The 19,477-nt window shown below is 48.2% G+C and overlaps 1 protein-coding gene across 11 annotated transcripts in view; it reads right to left on the reverse strand.

The window, feature by feature from the left end:
* Positions 1 to 19,477, reverse strand: part of GASK1A (golgi associated kinase 1A) — a 66,293-nt gene that overhangs the window by 30,730 nt on the left and 16,086 nt on the right. The window lies entirely within an intron of this gene.

Consider the following 19,477-nt stretch of genomic DNA (forward strand, 5'->3'; position numbering starts at 1 on the left):
TAAAGTGTTTCAAGAAGACAGACTGCTTGATGCTTCTCTCACCCTGCCTTGCTTTATACAACCTGGAGAGAGTGGACAATTATGCAGTTGTACAAAATAGCCACAGGCAGATGTCCCCACTAGGGCCACCCAAGTAAAGCTTTGGGAAAAGAAAAGAAGCTTTGATCAAACTGAAAAAACACTCTCTGAAGAGAAATACTCAGCTGCAAAATAAGGAGGACATTAGAAGAAGAGATGGGAGTGATGCATCATAAACTAGGAAGTTTGCTCATGGGCCCCAGTTGACCGTATCACTTTGCACTTGCCAGCTGAACCCACCCCCAGTTCTCCACCTCCAAAACACGCAGTTTTTCCTGCCCTGCAATGATGGTGGCGGGAGGGAAGGAGAAATGGTGTGTGCCTCACGTCTAGTTCTACAGCTGTTCTGTTTCCCTTCCCCGCCTCAAATCCCCACCTCCCACATTTCCCCCAAGACGCCCCTTGACTCCTCAGAGAAGATGCCCAAGGACCAGAAGTCACATCCACCCACAGCTGCAGAGGAGGAGGAGGAGAAAGGGGATAGCAGAAAAATAGGGGCTTTGGGGAAGACACCGCTGAGTTCCGATCAGCTTCTATCCCTCTGAGCTGTATTATAATGGGGCAAGTTAACATGATCTCTCTGCCCCATTTCCTCATTTATAAAATGGGGGAGAATGAGAAATTCCTCTCTCCAAGGATTGGCATGAAAAATAAATGAGTCAAAATATGTAAAAGGCTCAATACATGGTACATTTATCTGTTCCCACCTCTACCTCCCTTGGATCTGAAAAATACCTACCCTCCTCCTGGTTTAGGCACACTGTAATGCCAGAGCATAAAAATAGGGATATTTGGTAACACAGCTCAAGGCAGAGACAGAAAGAGAAACTTTCCTCATAAAAGCACAGGTGTGAGCCAGGAGGAGGCCACCTTGGTAGTCAGATAGGTCTTGTGCTGCAGGCTCCATCCAAAGATATGCAGGACAGAACAGACAGCATCGCTTGGATTAAAAGCAGGTGGGAAGGTGAGAGAAAGGGTGGGAGGAAATGTGTCGAGGGGCTAAAAGGAAAAATCTGAGATGTCGATAGTGGTGGGGGGAGGTTCCCTAGTGGCTATGGGAAGGGAGAGCCGGCCTGTGAGAAGCCAGGGCGGAGCACACTACGGACAGAGACGCATCCAAACCCCCTGAGGCTGCGTCCACACAGGGCATGAGACAGCCCTCAACATGACGTGAGGGGCGGTGTCTTTGATGGCGTCATTTGCTCACTAGGCCTCCTCCCTCCTCACCTTGCCAGGGTTTCGCTGAAGACGGAGGACACCTCGCCCACTGTCTTTGATCTTGGCCATGTGACTGCTTCGGCCAGTGGGATATATGTGGACATAACATGCGCCACCTAGTGCTGGAAGCTTTAAATAAGCTTGTGCGGTTTGAGGGGTGCACGCCCTAGAGGAGGCGTCTGGAGCTGGGCAGAACCCAGTCCCCAGCAGCAGCCCTATAATCAAGATATGTGTGTCTATTGTCACAAGCCATTGAAATTGTGAAGTTGTTTGTTATGCAGCCTTATCACAGAAACACCTAACTGATAAGGATCCTTTGGTGATTTTTGTGGGGCTGAATGTGTGCCCTTGGCCAGACAGCAGTCGGGCAGTTTAGTAATAAAGTGTAACACCTTCCCTTGACTAGTAAGGGCATAGTGCTGTCACTGTAGATGGGCTCAGGCTGTGGTGACAATGGTACACCCTGGCCACAGATGTGTCCTGTGAACCAGTTTCCCCCATAAATGGGAAGATGGCATGGAGGGAGCCTTATGGCAAATGGGAGCCAGAGAGGGCTTTTGTAGCCTTTTTGAAAAATTCCAACACAAACTGGTAGTTCTTATACAGAGGCAGTTTGAGAAGCAGGGACACTTGGAGAAAAGGACCCCATCACAGTTGGTACTGTAACAGCCAGCAGGAGACTTTTTTTCTTATTTCTACAGGGTACAGCAAAGGAGTGCTCTTCTATTTTGGGAAAATCCAGCCAGGGTTTTGCCTCACTTTTGGGTACTAGGTCTCCCTTCCCACACCACCTCCCAGAACGCCCTGCTGTAAACCCTGACACCTCTGTGCTTAACAGCTGATTCACACTGGCTGCTGCACACAGACCAGGTGGCAGAGACAGAGGAAAAGCCATCTTTTCTTCACTCCCAGATGTCAAAAAATGATATAAAAAACCTGGTTCTCCACTTAACTGCCATGGATGATGGGTTGACAAGTAGGCAAGGAGGATGGAGAGCAGACAGAGAGCACACAGTCCGCTTTCCATAGAGCAGACAAAGGAACAAAGTGCTTGGAAAGTGTTTCCTGGTGGGAGTTTTCTGGGGGAAAAGGAGCAGCGGGAAGCCTCATGATCTCATGATTGTGTGTGTGTGTGTGTGTGTGTGTGTGTGTGTAATACACATCGAGTTTGGCTCGGGTTCTGGAGTCATTACTAAAGGTGTGACAGCCCCTTCTGTTCTGTCCCCCAACCTCTGCCCTCTTCTAAGCAGCCCCACTAGCTGGGTACAGATTCATTACTATTCAGACTCAGTGAAATTGGCAGAGATTTTGGAATTTGGAGTTTGTGTTCCATTTTTAAAATATCAGTTAAATAATTGTCAGAACAGAACTATGGCTGGGGTATGAGGAAATACCCAAGCATACTTTCAGAGGGCTGGATTAAAACCACATGGCAGCCCTGTGAGTAACACTGCAGGCTGGGCCTGGCCAAACTCGGCTTCCCTCGGCTGAACCCAGAGTCAGGCCCTTGGCAGGAGCAGCTGGGCAGGCACAAGCCTCTGGGGGCACAGGCAACGGGCACTGCTCGTTAGCACCTCCAGCACACAGCGTCTCTCTCCCAGCCACATCTGCTGGGTCCTGGGGGGCTGGAGCTCTCTGTTCCTCTGTGGGCAGAATCCCAGGCTGCCTGTCTCCCAAGCCACCACCCATCCAGGCTGCCCTGGAGAGCAGTGATTTTCCTTCCACATTAGCAACTTCACAACCAGAAAGGGCTTTTGCCCTTATAATTTCTGGCCCAGTCAATTTCCAGGGGCAAAAAAATAAAGGAATGATAACTAAACGTTTAGTCCATGTTACTGTGTGCCTGGGACCGTTTGAAAAACTTCACTTCTATTAACTTATTAAATCCGCTTGTCAGTCTTACCAGATAGGGGTTATCCCATTTACAGGTGAGGAAACTAAGGCACAGAGCCTCAGGGCAGCCCCGCCTCGGCAGCAAGGGCCGTCCCAGGCCAGGAGCCCAGGCAGTCTGGCTCCGGAGCCAGTAACCTAATGACTGTGCCGTCCTGGGAAGGGTCCATGGCTCAAAGCTCTTGTCCCAACCCTGATCCCCAAAGATTGTGGTGTCAGGGGGCCCACTTGCTCTCAAAGGAGTTTACCTCTTTGGCATTGGTCAGTTCATCTGTAAAAGGCAGCCTTTTTGCACTGGGGCAGATTGAAGGAAAATAGAAACGTTCTCAGCTGCATTTCTTTTTATTTCAAACTGAAAATAACTTTATTGTGTCTCATGTTCTATTTTATTAAATAGAAGAATATCAGTGAGAAAATGCCACTATTTGACCCACTGAAATTTGGGCAAACATGAGAGGTAACATAAGAAGCAGATTTCTAATAATGTTATCCTCAAACTGGGTCTAGAGCTGGATCTCAAAACCAGGCAGAGTCTATGCCTCCTGCTCCTTGCAGAACCAGATGGTGTCCAAATTCCTTTCAGCTCAAGCATTCTCAAGACTGTAGCCAGGAAACTGAACATAGCTGACTTGAGAGGTGAGTACAGCAGATCCTACTAACAACAGCCACTCAGGAGCACTTCCCATGTGCCAGGCACTCCAAACCCCACACTGTTTGTACTAATATGACACTTCTGCAATGGGAGAGATCAGGATGTAGAGAAGGTCAGTGGCAGGCAGGATTTGAATTTTTCCCAAAGCCCATGCACTTTTCACTCCACTACAGAAGGATGAAGGGAGACTCGAAAACCTTGGAAGACACAGGTGAGGTTAAGGAGGCTAAACGTGAGAAGGAACCAAGGCTGCTGCTGCCTCTTTCAATAGTTTCCTATGGCTTCAGGAAGGGCCAGCCACTGGTGCATGCTGAGTCCAGGCGGAGGCCAGCTCAGATGCAAAGGGCAGTACACACACTGAGTTCCAAGGGACAGAGAAGAGTCATCTTGAAAAGGATAATCTCTTTTCATCTCCTCCTCAGCCTTCCTCAATCTGCCCAGGTAAAAGCACTCCCTGGCACATTTGAAGAAAAGCACTTTGAACAGGTAAAGGCACTGCAGAGATTTGGCCTTGGGGGATCTATGGCAGAGAAGGGGGCTGAAGCTTCAGCACGTGGTAATTTGAAGTTCTGCTGAGGCTCAGACTTGGCTCTCATTTACCCCCCCAGTGAGTCCGTGGCTATCTGCCCCGGTTCTGCTGCTCGGCTTCCATCGCCTAACTGCAGGGATGCAGTGACCTTGTGACGTTACAGACATTTCCTTGGTGAACAAATGGCAATACTAGTGCTGGAAATGGAAATGAAGACCAAATGAAATCTTAGGCAGTGGTGGCTCTCAGTCCAGGGGAAGGAAAGATACAGGGAGAAGAGCACCAGAAAGTACAAGCTTTAAAAACAATACACTGAAGAATGTTAAATTTAGGGATGGCAGAAATCTACTATCCAAATGAATTTTCCACACCCTCATGAAAATAAGAGCAATTCAAGAAATTCAGCAAAGGCTTCAGCCAAAATAAAAATTATTTTTCAAAACAGTAATAGAAATTGAACTTTTAACTCTCTCAGTCCACTTTGCTGCATTTTATTTAGAACATAAAATTCTATAATGTATTTTCAAACTTGGGGATTTGGGATAGCCTCAGGAAATGGCCCTTGCAGCATCAGATCACTTATAGCATTAGATTAGGACACTGCCTGGCAGGAAGAAGGCTTTTCCGGGTACACCTGAGCATGGCTTTGCCTGTTCAGTCTCCTTGGGTCACTGTAGTGGTTTCTGTAATTGGCAACTGAATTGCTATCTACAACTGCCCAAAATTCAACAAGTAACTGGCTATCACCCCAGAATGGAGGACACTGGGAAATCCATGTAATGCCAGGCACAACTGAGACCCTCAGGACACCAGTGTGGGGGAGTCAAGGTACCCTGGGCCAGCAGGCAGGTGGCCTCCTCCAAAGGGACAGTGGAGGGCTGAGGCAGAGAAGATTCTGCTGCATGACAAGTCTACCTTTTTTCTTCTGAGCATCCCCTGTACACCAGGCGCTGGGGCAGGAAACAGTGACACCAGTGTGAGGAAGCCTTGGCCCTGCCCGCAAGCAGCTCACTGTCTCATTGTAAAAATGTGAATGATGCAATCATTTCCTGTGACTCAGTTTTGGCTGCCCCAAAGCTCCCCACCAAACTGCCTTGCCTACATCCAGAACATTTATCTTCCCAAACTTGAAGGGTTTCAGCTGGCAGAGGATGGAAAGCCAGAGAGTGGGGCTGCCACTTCTTGAGGACTCCACCACAGTCTGATAACATCTCATATTTTTTAGCGTTTTTCACTATTATTGCCAGAAGGATGTTGCCTCCAGACATCCCCACAACAACCCTGGCAGGGAGGAAGGAATCTCATCACACCTGTTTTACAGATGAAGAACTGGAAGCTCAGAGAGCATCTGCTCAAGATGACACACCAACCAAATAGAAGAACCACAATTCCAACTCGTATCTTCAGCCTCCAGAGGCAGCACACAGGAGCCAGTCCAAGGCCTGGGGATTTGAGGATGCATGAGGGAGGGACTGGCTCAGGCCCTCAGGTGCTCGTCCAGAAACATCACCAGTGCTCCCAGCCGATGGGGCGTGGGGGTAACTAGTGTCAGCAGAAGGCTTTAGAAGACCTGAGAAATACCTGAGTCTCCCTGTTCAGTACATGAGCTGCTACCATGAGACAGAGGGCTTATTACCCTTTGGCAAACGCAGCATCTGAAGGACATGCTGGAGGACACAGAGGAGCGGCGAGCCAGGTCCACCCCAGCTCTGCCACGGACAAGCACACCACTGCACATCACTTTCCTCGTCAGAAAGCTGGGTATGATAACAGTCTGACCTCCAAGAGCTGTTATGAAGATTCAGTGAGTTTTAATATATGTAAAGCTCTAAGAACAGGGCACTGCATTTACTTTTATAGTGCATCCTTATTTAATTAGAACCATCATGTAAGCCCAGGATTACCAAATCCCTGAGGCACCTCATGACCCAGCTCTCCTCTAGTTACTAGGCCATGCCTCACTGTCCCCATCCAGGGACAGCTGGTAACAGGTAAAGCTGCAGCACTCTGAGACGGGGTTCAGAGGATAAGGCACCAGGGCGTCACAGGGACTGATGCCAAGACATGTCCTTGGAGCCACCACCTGCTCGAGACCAAGAGAGCGGCCTCTGACCCTGGGCTCTGCAAGCCCAGGGCGGCAGGCTCTTTCACATCAACTGTGGAGAGGGCTAAATACTCCTGAAGCGATGGTACACAGCAGGAGAGAAGGGCTCGGCCATGAAATGCCTTGAAGATGGGCTCTCGAGAGAAAACAATGCTACCTGTGGAATCTGGGATAGAAAAATTTAATCTTTAAGTTTCCTTCAGCAAGTTTATCAGATGGGCAGTCTCTGGGATGCATGGAAATAAAGTATCCTGCAGTGGGGAAACTCATGCGGCATAAAGCCCTCCAGCAGGAGGTGTGGGGCTGAGAGAACCAGGGAGGAACTAGGCAGCCAGGCCTTGGGACGTAGACAAACCATCCCTGGGGTGTGGAGGTCCTCCTTCCCAGAAACTTCACGACAATGGCTGTGGCCAGCATTACGGGGCATCTCCTGTGCCAGGTACCAGACTCACCACAGCTCATCTGCTCCCTGCCACCTCCCTGTAAGGAAGGCATCATCATTCACATCAGGCATCAAGGAAACTGAGGCACAAAGGCCTTCGGTCACTTTCTCATGGTCTCACAGCTAAGTTTCCAGAGAGAAAGGAATAAACCAAAACAGGTTTTATACAAAGTAATCAAGAATCAGAATGGCTTTGGACTTCTTTATTGCAACACTGAAGACTAGAACATAACTGAGCAAATCCCTCAAAATCTAACAGAAAATGACTTCTGGCTTAGAATCCTATTATCAGCCAAACTATCAATACAGTGTGAGGGTAAAAAAAAGGAAACTTCAGGCAAATAACATTTCTAAATGTTTTACTCCTCATGCCTCATTTCTAGTAAACTATTGGATAAATTAGTCCACCAAAACCAAGGTATGAACCAATAAGGATGAAGACATGGATGTGGAAGACAGACCCAACACAAAGGAGAGGCAACAGCACCATCCAGACACTGGCAAAGGTGAACCCCAAGGAACAGCTGCACGGCAAACCCTGGCACCACTCAGTTCAGAAGGGCAGGCTTCCAAAGAAGCAAAACTGATATGCAGTTCAATCTATTAAAAGGAAGTCCATTTGGTGATAAAAATATGAAAAACCAAAAAACAGAAAAAGATAGCTATTAACTACAAAGAAACACAAAGTTGCACAGGCAGGAAAAGTGATCATAATGTAATATACTGAAGTATTACATATTTGTGCATCCAGCGCCTGGCACAGGAGGTTCTCCATGATCCGCACCCATCATCAAGGAGTCCGCAGGAGGGAGGGCCTCCGGGCCTGACATGCAGCAGGCTGGAGCAGGCCCCAAGGATGCCCAGGCCTAATCCCCAGGACCTGGGGGTAAAATACCTTACATGGCCAAAAGGATTTTGAAGGGGTGACTAAATTAAGAATCTTAAGCAGGAGAGATTTTTCTGGACTAGCTGGTTGGGCCCAATAAATCACAAGTATCCTTGTAAGAGGGAAGCAGAGAGTGAGAGAACTAGAGAAGAAAAAGGACATGTGATGACTGAAGCGAAAGGAAACAGAGTCGGTGACAGAGAGGATGCTCTGCCTCTGGCTTTGAAGACGGAGGAAGAGACAAGCCAAGGAATATAGGTGGCCTCTAAAAGATAGAGAAGGCAAGGAAACACATTCTCCCCTGGCACTTTCAGAAGGAACCAGGTTCCGGAACAAACCCGGTTTGTTTCCCAGCACCTTGACTACAGCCCAATAAGACTCATTTCAGACTTCTGGCCCTCAGAACTGCAAGAGAATAAATTGGTGTGGTTTTGAGCCATCAACTTTGTGGCAATTTGCTAGAGGCAACTGGAAACGAACACAGCCATGAACCACTTTCATGTGATGGGGATTACATAAACAAGGAATAACCAAAATTATTGTTTAATTATATTGGGAAGGATGAGAGTAGTGTGTGTATGTGGGGTGGAGGTGGAGGACAAAACCTAGTCCTAGTCACCCACAGAGTGAAGTTAATAAATAATGGTCAAAACTGAAAACAGTGTGAGAAGCACTGCTTAGCTTTCCACTCTGTCACTTTTTATAGATGAGGAAAAGGAAAGCCAGGGAGGCTGCGGCCATGTCATCCAAGGAGCTACCTTCTCCTGAGAAGGGGGAGGGTGGGTACGGGGGCTCATGCTGATGATCCCTCTTTAGCTGGTGTAGGTTTTGTGCCTTAATTAATTAATGAAACATCTCACAGGTCAACCTGACACCTGGGGGAACTGACAGCAAGTAGAATGTCTAAGATCTCCAGAGTGTTATCTGCTAGCAAGTAAGTCATAATTGGCGGTCACTCTGAGCTCTGTACCTCTCCTTGGCCCACTGAACAATGCTCACCAGAAGTCACCTGGCTGTGTTTCCTACAGCTTCACCCAGACATCTCTCCTCAGTGGGGACATGCTAAGCACTACAAGGCCACCTTGGTAAGCCCAAGAAAAAAGGCCTCTGTCACTCATTCTTCCCCCCCAAATGCATGAAGCCTTCTGAAACTTCTTCTAGATATGAGGTGGGCAGAAAGAGCAGCTTCAGAATCCAGGCTACCAGAGGGCAGGTAAATGCAACGAAAGCAACTACCACCTACTAGACCCTTAACAAATACACAAATGAATGAATGAATGAACTGCATGTATTCAAAAGAGTAACTGACACAGTGGAGGGATTCAATCAACACTAGAGGGGAAATCACCTTCTTTGGACCAGTAGTCTCAGAAGAGTTTGATGACATACCTTATTGTTAAAAATTTTGAACACATCCCTCCAGTATTTATAAATTATTTTTCCAAGTATTACAAATTATAAGCAGATAGTGTTACATGAATATGTTCATTATAAAACATAAACAAAAAATGAACAATCATAGAAGGATTGGGTAAAATAAATACAGAAGTTCTGGTATTGCAGGCCTTCTAGTTCCCTGCTGACGTGAGCAAGCCCCACATGGAAACCTTTGATGTAGAAACATTCTGCCTTCACACACAGGATGACTGTGGTGGGGAACAATTTCAGTTGGCATTCAACTGCTATGTTTTTTAAAATACATACTTACCCACAATGAACTAAAGGTAACCTGAAGAGGTTATGAGACCGTAGTCTTTATTTGGTCACTGACTTTAGTCAATATTTTCTTGTGTAAATTAGGAGAATCACCAAGATTGAGGTCAAAGCCTAAAGACCCTTCCCAGAAATAAACAAATCAAATGGAGTCCAGGTATATCTGAATAAGGAAATTAGAGTCTCAACTTGTAGTTCCCAAATGTTTAGAAATGCAAATCAGAGGAAAAGGTCAAGAACAAGGAATGTGGGAATTGTTGAGCTTGACTTTCAAGACTAAAAGAACTAAAGAATGAGACTTTGTTGTGAGCAAGTGTCTGTCTAACTCAGCACTAATAAAACTATAATCTAACCACATACAAAATTTTAAGTTTTCTGGTAGCTACATTTAAAAAGGGGGAAAAAGCCAGGTGAAACTTGAAAGGAAAGGAGCGACACATAGCAGCAATTCACCGGAGAGTTCCGCTTTATTAGGGAAAGGTGCTGGGTTATATAGGAGGGGGCATGAATTGATTGAGGTGTCACTTCTACGGGGCTGGTGGCTGTTGGCTAGGTGCTGGGATTGGGAGAGGGGCGAGAGGTGATTGGGCTTCAGGTGGCGCCGGCGGGAACTGAGGACCCCGAAGAGAAGCCGGAAGTTTGCCATCTTACTGGTGGGGACCCTTCAAAACTGATTTTAATAAATTTTTATTTAGCCAAATACATCCAAAATATTATCATCTCAACATATCAATATAAAAATTATTAATAAGATACTTTCCATTTTTGTAGTAAGTCTTCGAAATTTAATGTGCATTTCACATACATAGCAGAAACTAGCTGTATTTCAGAATGTGGCTGGTGGCTACCATATTAAACAGCACAGTTATAAAGTAAGGCATAGATCCTTGGAACCCCAGAGCCCACAGAGTGTTTGAGGAATGCTAGCTTAAAGGATAAACAGCACCAGATCACTTGGGCCAATACGACAGTAGAAACAAACACAAAGGCAAGCCCTTAAAATTGTAGTACAAGTGGAATTCCAACTTATGCAAGAGTTATATTCTAATAGTACAAATTAAGCAAAAACTAAAATCTCTTAAGAAAGAAATGGATACACATCAGTGTTTCCTCCAACCTTAGAACAGATGTTGAATCTCTGTCTTAACAAAATAAAACCACAGTTGGCAAATTCTTGTAGCACACTCAGTGTCTGATACTATGGGTCTTGAGAAACACATCAGAGCATCTAACAAGGGGTTCTGGGAGAGGAAGATTTGCACACAGACCTACCTAGCTCCGTGCACATTTGGAAGGAGATTAGCAATTTTAACATCAGATTTCTATGTTGTGTGGTTTCTAGTCATAAAAAGAGTCTAAAAAGGAAAGGAGGGTATGTGACCATGGAAAAGGAGGCCAGGGAGCTGCCTCAAGTGCAGCAGGAAACCTTGAAAAGACAAAACCAACAGGGTGGTTGAGGAAAGAGGCACCAGCCTGACCCCTGGTACGAGAGAGGTGCCAGCCAGAGCCTCAGGGTATGAGGAAGGAGCAAGCCAAGGACCCAATTGGCAGGAAGCCTTCCTAGCCCTCCAAAATTCTCCAAGGCAAGCTTGGTTGCCCTCCCGTTGTCCCATCAATCTGAAAAAGTACTGCTGCCCAGAGGTCCCAGCGTCAGCTCTCTAACGGCCCCCCCCCACCAGAGGCCCACTGTCCCCGCCCTCACTCTTCCCTCCCTTGAGGCCTCTAGTTTCTCACTAGGGCTCCAGGCAAAATCAGGTGCTTCTGGAAGTTGGGAGCTATACCTTGAATCTCCACTCCCCTCTCTTGGAAGGGATAAAATCACTCAGCATTCCCCCGTCTGCAGCTTTGTTCTCACAACTGATAAACAAGCACTGCTTCCCTGTCCACATACTTGCTCTGAGCTGCTCAGCCGGCATAGCACAGACCAGTATTTTATAATATCTGGCTCCTTTCCCCCTGTTCTGGCTTCCTGCCCTGGTCTGGCCAAGCCAAACCCATTTCAGGCTGAATATAACCACATGCTATTTGGATTGAGTCACATCCAGCAGTAGAAAGATTGAGCCCTCATCCCAGATTATGTATCACAGAGTTCCACCAAGAAAAGGAGCTGGAAAGGTCACATTCCTCTCCTCTGTGTCACAAAGTGGAACTTCTCTCAGCATGTGACCCAGGGCAGGCTTTCTGGACTAGTCCCAGGATGCCAGAGCCCCTGTGGGACAGAGGGCTCCCAGGGGGCGGCTGGTGCTCGCAGGCTCGCCACACTGGGACAGCCGGTGAACAGGTGGGGGGTGTGGGGGCGGGCTGGGGGGGAGGAAGAAGAGCGAAGGAGAAGGCCTCCCAGGCAACAGAGCAGCTGGACTCCCCCCTCCGCCTGTGACAGGCATCTGCTGGTGCCTCCACCAGGGCACCATGGGCCATGGCATCCTAAGGGACAAAATTTTCCCTGTCTTCAAGAAAATAGAAAACTTAGTTCAGGAAATGGATCTCGTGCAAGACTTTAAAAGGCAAAAACAGCAAGTAGGAGAAATTAGTCTTCAGTGCCCTCTATGCCCCATCCTGGCCTCAAATGCAGCTAAGACTAAACTGTCAGTAACAGTAACTGTGGGATGATTATAGGTAATCTCATGGGAGTGGCACTCTAAAGCAGTACGTGAGAGAAAGGCAGTATTTACAGAGTGAATACACGCTTCTCCTGTTTGCATTCTTGAGAGCCTGAGCTTCAGCTTATCCATCTATGGGGACTTTACAAAAGGATGTTACAAGAGATACAAAGAGTTAGACCAATATCTCCTTCTGACATGGGAAATAGAATCATGTGGAAATACATGGACATGTAGGCATGGCTGTTGTCTTGAGAGATTTCCCAGATTCCTTCATCTGTTTAGCATCAAGGGCCTAGCCTGGAAAATCTGGTTGATTTGGTTCAGGGGCCACCAGTTTGAGACCCCTGGTTTATATCTCTAGGTCTCTTCCATGTCTGAGATTCTTCAGCTCCCTGTGTTTTTCAGAGCCAAAGTGGAACTTGATTGAAGAGCTATAAGCATAACACACAGCAGATATTTGTTAAATAGCTCATAGCTATTGCTTTGCCTTGTTTTGCTAGATAGGAGTGGGAAAGAACTTGAAGGTCGCATTGATCTCATTCAACCTCTAGGAGCACACAGCCCTGCCTGAGCTCACAGGCCCAGGCCAAGTGATGAGGGCGAGAAACTCCTGGTCGTCAAAGCAGAGGCTAAATGACTCCCATGGTCATTGAATAATGCCACCCAATCTTTGGAGTCTGGGGAGGTTATTTTATGTGGAAAAGAGATTTGCAGATGTGATTAAATTTACACCGAGCTGGAGACATTACCCTGGGTCCCTTGAGTGGGCCCTGAATGTAATGACAAGTGTCTTTATAAAGAGGGAGGCAGAGAGAGGTTGGGCTGCAGAATAGGAGATGATGTGGCCATGGAAGCAGAGGCTGGAGTGATGTGCTCTGAAGATGGAAGAAAGGGCCACAAGCCAAAGAGTACAGGCAGCTTCTAGATGCTGGAGAGGGCCAGAAACGGAGTCTCCTCCAGAGCCTCCAAGAGGAACCAGCCCTGCTGCACCTTGACTTTAACCCAGGGAAACTGATTTTGGACTCCTGACCAGCAGTGAAAGAAGAAATTTGATAATCTGGTAATCTGTCACAGCAGCAAGAGGAAACTGATACAATCCCTACTCTGGCTGCTATAGAGATGGGCCATAGGCCTCCTTTAAGGTGTTTTTCCACTGCAGGAGTCCCTGGGCAGCAGGGGTTCCATGAGACCATGTCCAGCATGCCCACCGTGGGAATCTGAGCATCTTTGCCAGGGTGGACAGTCACAGGAAGCAGCCATGGAAGACCCAGTGGACAAACTCCTCCCCTGCACTGACACCGTGCAGCTGAAAGCTGATCCAGGCCAGGGGTTCCTAGTACCTCCATCCTGGGGTTGATTGGGTGTGAAGAGTACTGGCTCAGGGTGAAGCACTGGCATGCACTGCTCAGTTCAGAATGTGGCGCATATGCTGGCAGGGAGGTGAAGTGATTTGAAATGGAACAGCAGGCACATTGCCTTCCAAACTGATCTCATTTCCAGGAACATAAACCAGATTCAAGAAGGGGCCAGCTCTATCACCATGAGGGGTGAATTCAATCAAATTGTCACACTGTGGGTTGAAATACATTAGCAGTACCTGGGTCACTATCAGAATTTTTTTAAGAGATGGGAACAAAATAAGAAAAAAGAGAAGAGAGAAAGAAACCATCACTGAATCTCATAAGGGTATCATTTCCTGAAACTTTTCTTTCAGTTACGTGCACACACACAGTGAGTCACAGTGCAAATGTATTCCTAAGCACACTGGTAAAAGAAAGTTTGAAAGCCAATGGGTTAAGTGACTCTCCTAAAGGGAGTTGCAGGTATCAACAAAGGTATGGCTTGCAGAGGGTGGAGGTGGGCAGGAAGGAAAACTTTTGCCTCTCCTGCTGCAAGCAAGGACCCTTGGCTCATGGGGTTGCTCACCACGGAACCCCTCACCCCGCCCCAGAGAGGACAGTATTCCAGCCCAAGCTCCAAACTCATCCCTGACTCACTGCTCAGCATTAGAAGGGAGTGTGGAATGCGCAGTTCTGCACAGGGTCCTCAGTATATGCAACTGCCAGGTCTCTGTCCCAGGAAGAAAGTGACCCACCTGTCATCAGGAAGACAGTCCCTCAGGGTTTGTGCACATTCTCCAAAGAGGCTGCAAGTCTTCTGGCTCAGTATGGATGGCCCAGAGACCACAGGTGTGGGCTCACCCAGGGACTGAGCAGCCCACTTTCAAATTGTCCTGGAGGGGCACTCAGTCCCTGACCAGCCTCCAGAACAGATATGCTCACTATGACCCCTCTCCAGTCCCCAAGCTGTTTGACAAGCTTCATCTCTGGGCACAGAGGGAAACAGCAGCATACTGGGCTCAACTAATCATACCTGGGCTCAGAACCAGGCTGCCTAGATGCTGAGTTCAACCCCACCGCACCCCTGCTGTGTGAACTTGGGCCTCCGTTCCCTCATCTGTACCACAGCAGGAAGAACAGTACCTCCCTCACCAGGTGGTGTGTTCCTCAGTTCACCAGGCAGGTATTCCAGAGCCCAGCACTGCAGAAGAGAAACAGTGCACAAAACACACAACAGTCACTACCCTACCACAGTGACATTCTGGTGGGAAAAGAATGTGACTTGTCACTCATAAAAATAAAATCACTCCAATGAGTACCATGAGAGTTGTATAAGCTGTCAGAGGTAAAGCATTCAAAACAGAGCGTAACATACAGTCACACTACATCTGTGCAAGTATTGTTACTACGACTCTGATCCTAACTGTCTAGTGCTCCCAAGATGGGAGGAAGGTGAACGTGTGTCCTTTACACCACCCTCCCCGTTTAGCAGTTGCTCTGCTTCAGCTTCTACATTGATTACACATGGGGCTTCTGCAGCCCTGCTGGCCCTGCAGCCCTCTCCATCTCCATAGCTCAATCACCACCTTGTTCTAGCTCACAAGAGCACCAGTGTGGGGACACTGTGGGCCAGATGGGATGTTGGAGACCCTGACATTTGTTGGAAGTCCCCTCTGGCTGCCTTCATACTAACAGCTGTACATTCTGCTCTCAGGCCTGGGAGCAGGGCTGGGGCAAGGAGTGGGTGGGGATTGCTGCTGAAAAGTATAAAACAAATTTCTCTCTGGGCCATTCTGTTACAGCCTTCCAGAGATATCTACTCTGCTCAGAGGCTAGGACACAGCCCCAGAGAAGGGGTTGGGGGCAAGACTGTGTCTTCCAGACACACTTCTCCCTCCTTGTGACTGAACCCCTGATGACAGGGGAGGCCGAGCCGACTAAGACAAGGGAAGGACCCCCCACTTTGCCCCGCCCACCCCTGCATGCTCTACGGGCCTAGGAGGGAGTTTGTACATCAGGGTGCATGAGCCAGATCTGGCCTGCAGATGCGTTTTGTTTGGCCTGAAGTGTTTTCAATAAATTTGAGCCAATGTTTAAAAACCAGGATATTTCACATAAAAATCCAGATTCCCACTTCCTTGGAAAAGAGGAGGTTCAGTCACAACTTGTACCCATGTTCTCACATGGCTGGAGTAGAGCATGGCTCCCTCTCTGAATGACATGCTTGCCACACTTCACCACAGGCCCCACTACTCCCTATTGTCTCCCAACACTGAGGAGGAAGGACATTTGCCCTTGGGATCTCATTGGCTTTATTATTTTTCATAGATGACAAGCACCTCTTTGACCACAACTCAGTAAAACTTGAGAAAACAGAATAGATTGATTTGTTTTTTTTCATTATAGCTAGCCTACTTCATTACTTATGCCAAAAGCCTGGGCTCCATCCACACTTCAGTTTATACTTCTTTGTCCAGAGATGTGCTGTCCAATAAGAGAGCCATTCACATAAGATTATTTACATTTAAATTAGTTAAATGTAAATTTTCCATTCCTCAGAGACACTAGCCTAATTTCAAATACTTAGTAGCCACCTGTGAGTAGTGGCCGCCCTGGTCAGCAGCACAGAACAGAGTATTTCTGCCATCTCAGAACATTCTGTTGGGCAGCTCTGGAGAGATTTAAGTATCAGATGTGAAAGGCTGCCGACCCATGGGACCCGTGTTGAGCAGGTCCCCTGCGCCCGCACCGCACTGGGCTCGGGGAGGCCCACTGTCTTCCAGAGGCAGAAACTGCCCAACAAGGCAGAAAGCCACAGCCACAGACAAGGCAACGGACAGCGCCCGGCAGTGCCACAGGGACTGTCTCAGAGTCAGAGAAGAGGGTTAGGCCTCTGCTTTCATGATGCAAAGGAAATGCTCTGCTTGCCCATCACATGCCCCCTTGACTCAGTCCCAGGCATTCCCCTCGGAGGCTTCCAGAAACAGGACTCCCTCAGCCTACTCATGGGGATGCTGCTTCAGTCTGGGGTTCCACGCACATGTTTTGGAGGCTACCCCCAAACAAAACCCACAAAGAGAGTCAAGTTGGGCCCTCTCTGTCAGGGCGTCTCTGCCAGAACTGGCCTTCCCTGTCCCCCCCATGCAGCTCCAGCCCACCCCAAGACCTGTCTCTGCACGATATGACACTCCTGGGACACAGACCCTCAGGGCAATGTTCTATACAACAGACAAATTTCCAAGGATATTTACTTTGAACAGGAAATTTCCAAAGACTAGATAACAAAATGAAACGACTACATGTAAGTGTGAGAATTTTCAGGTCGACTGAGTGGAAAGACCATTCCATTTGTGGTTGGAGGGCCCACCTTGAAGTTCTTTATTTGTGAGCTGTGTGACCTGGTCAGTTCTCAGCATCGCTGATCCCTAGATTGCTCTACTGAACTCTAAAATGGGTTTAGTATTACCAGCCTTAACATTTGAAGGATTAAGGATTCAATGAGTTACTGGATAGGAAATTCACAAATCCCAATGCAAATATATGTGGTTATTAATATTAAGGGAACATTATCTTCCAACACCCAGCGCAGTGCCTGGCATATATTAGAAATTTGAGGAAAACGACTTTTAGTGATCCTGGAGTAGAGGCCGAGGAAATGCTCTTTCAGGCAAAAGGAGCTTTTGACATGCTTCCAAGATCAGAACATGCAGGTGAAAATCTACCAAGAGACAGGGGTGCTGAATGACTATTCTGGCCACCTAGTGAAGCCATGGATCTTTCTCAGGATGCTTTTTAATGCATAAAATAAAAGACATAGGATTACAAAGGCAATTAATTGCATTGAAGTATGGTTACGAAAACATTCTCAAAAATAAATTTATGATAGAATAATACATGCGCTTCTTAACACATTAAATAATAAGAGCTATCCGCACATCTAATAAATGCCCTTTAAAAGTAGTGGGAAGGAAAGACTATATTCAATGTCTGTTTCCACTGTCATGATATAAACCCTCTGTGATTCCTCTTAGTGACCGATCACAAGGGCTGCTAACATCCCTGTGGGCGGTGCCTGAGCTCATCACTGAAGAAACGCCCACTCCAGGACGACCCCATCCTACTCCAATAGGACCTTTACTGCTTCAGGAAAATAAAGACGTGATTTTACTTCAACCAAGTTTAATGCTCCCCTGAATTCTAGGTATGAACCATAGATCAAGAACCCTTAAACTAGGCACCTTTACCCCTACCACTTGATTGTATATTTCTCTGGCTCACCATTATAGGGATGGACCCACATGGCTGATACAAAGGCAGCCCATTTATAATATATATATTCTCACGCTCCAGAACCCTTCTGCTTGGGAGCAGGCAAGTGGGTACCCTTGGTCCAAGCCAGCCTTGATGCTCCTGCTCCCCATGGTGTGCTGAAGGATCCTACTAATAGTCCTAGAAGCCCTGCTGCATCTCCAGCCCCTTGTCTCCAGACAATGGGATCACAGCTCCCATTAAGTGAGCTCTCAGCATGAGCTGACGACTACTGTATAAAACGCTTCCTGCTCACTGCAGCATTGGGCATACAGCCCCACAAGGAGACAGTGCTGTCTTATGGGGACACTGGGGCTGCGAAGTTCAAGGTTTGCTGATTTGCCCAAGGGACTAAGCAGAGTTTGAATTCAGTTCTGGTTCAACTCACCCTCTGAACTCTTCATGTTTTAGAACTGCACCACGTGAGGAGTCATGACCATTACAGTCAACCTGTTCCCCCAGGGCCACTGTCAGGGAGAAGTGAAAGAGGAGCCAGGGGCCCTTCCGACTCTCAGACCAATGGCTAAACGGGGTGGTCTTCCTCCGTCAGTCATCTCCATCCCCTCCCCAAAGGGAAATGAAGGGATTTTAACTAGAGTTTCAAGAGAGAATGTTCCAAAAGGAAGGAATACAGTAGCGTCTTTGTGGAGGCAACAGGATCTCCAGAGCCCGAAGTGTGCATGTGGGGGGTGGGCAGTGGGGGGCAGAGCGCCTTGAGGGGGGGCAAGATGGAACCCTGGGGCTGCCTTTGTGTCGACTGGGACCAGGGCCTGCAGACAGGGCCATTGGGGAGGCCGGGGGCAGCTTGTACTGTCCAGGAGGCCAAGTCCGGCCAGAGGCCAGTCCCTGAGCCTTCCGCTAGCCAGGAGGCGCACACTGAGACCATGTGGACGGGCGACAGAGCCGCACCGCCGGGAGAAGGTTGCCTGTGTGTCCCGCCCACCCTGCTCCAGCACAGAGGTGGTCACCCGGATGGCCGGGGTCACTGGCCATCCCAGCCTCCAGCCCCCAGACTAGCTGCACCCCTACCTCCACTGGGCCGGGCATCCCAGGGTTTTGGCAGCACAGCACAAAGTCCCCCCCTGGGCCTGGGCAAAGCCTAGCCTGTTCCTCCGCCCCGCCTCCTTCCACCTGGCACGTAACAGGTATTCCCATCATCCTGGGGCCGGAGTTCACTCACCCCTTTTGGAAAGAGGGAGGAAGGGAGTCGTGGACCCTGTGATTCTGAAATCGTGACCCTCTGATGTTACAGGTTTGACTCTATTTGGATCTTCCCTTCCTACCCCAAACAGGGCACCTCAAGCAAGCAAGTTAAAAGCACTAAGGCATCTATTTAAATCATTTCCAGAACAAGAAGAAAGGCATGACCTCTGCCCCCAGTTTAGAGTCCAGATGGTAAATAGGCATAGACAATACCGCCCTCCTCTGCACCCAGTCGGTTTGGCGGGGGGTGTAAATTGCTTCTGTGTGTGTATGAAGGAGGCGGTTCCCATGGATAATCTGCATCCAGGAAACGTGCAGAATGAGGTACAAGAGACGGAACGTCTTGGGAATTCCTGGGTGCCCAGTGCACTGGAAGCCACCTCACAGCACTGGTGCAGAAGCAGCCCGCACAGAGGTAGGGCCGGCCGCAGGCCAAGCTGGGCGTGTTCTGCCGGTCGTGCCCCCCCGCAGGAGTACCGGGAGGCAGGGGCAGGCAGCGACCAGCAGCCAG

The sequence above is a fragment of the Manis javanica genome, chromosome 3, assembly GCF_040802235.1.
Source record: "Manis javanica isolate MJ-LG chromosome 3, MJ_LKY, whole genome shotgun sequence".
Taxonomy (NCBI): Eukaryota; Metazoa; Chordata; class Mammalia; order Pholidota; family Manidae; genus Manis; species Manis javanica.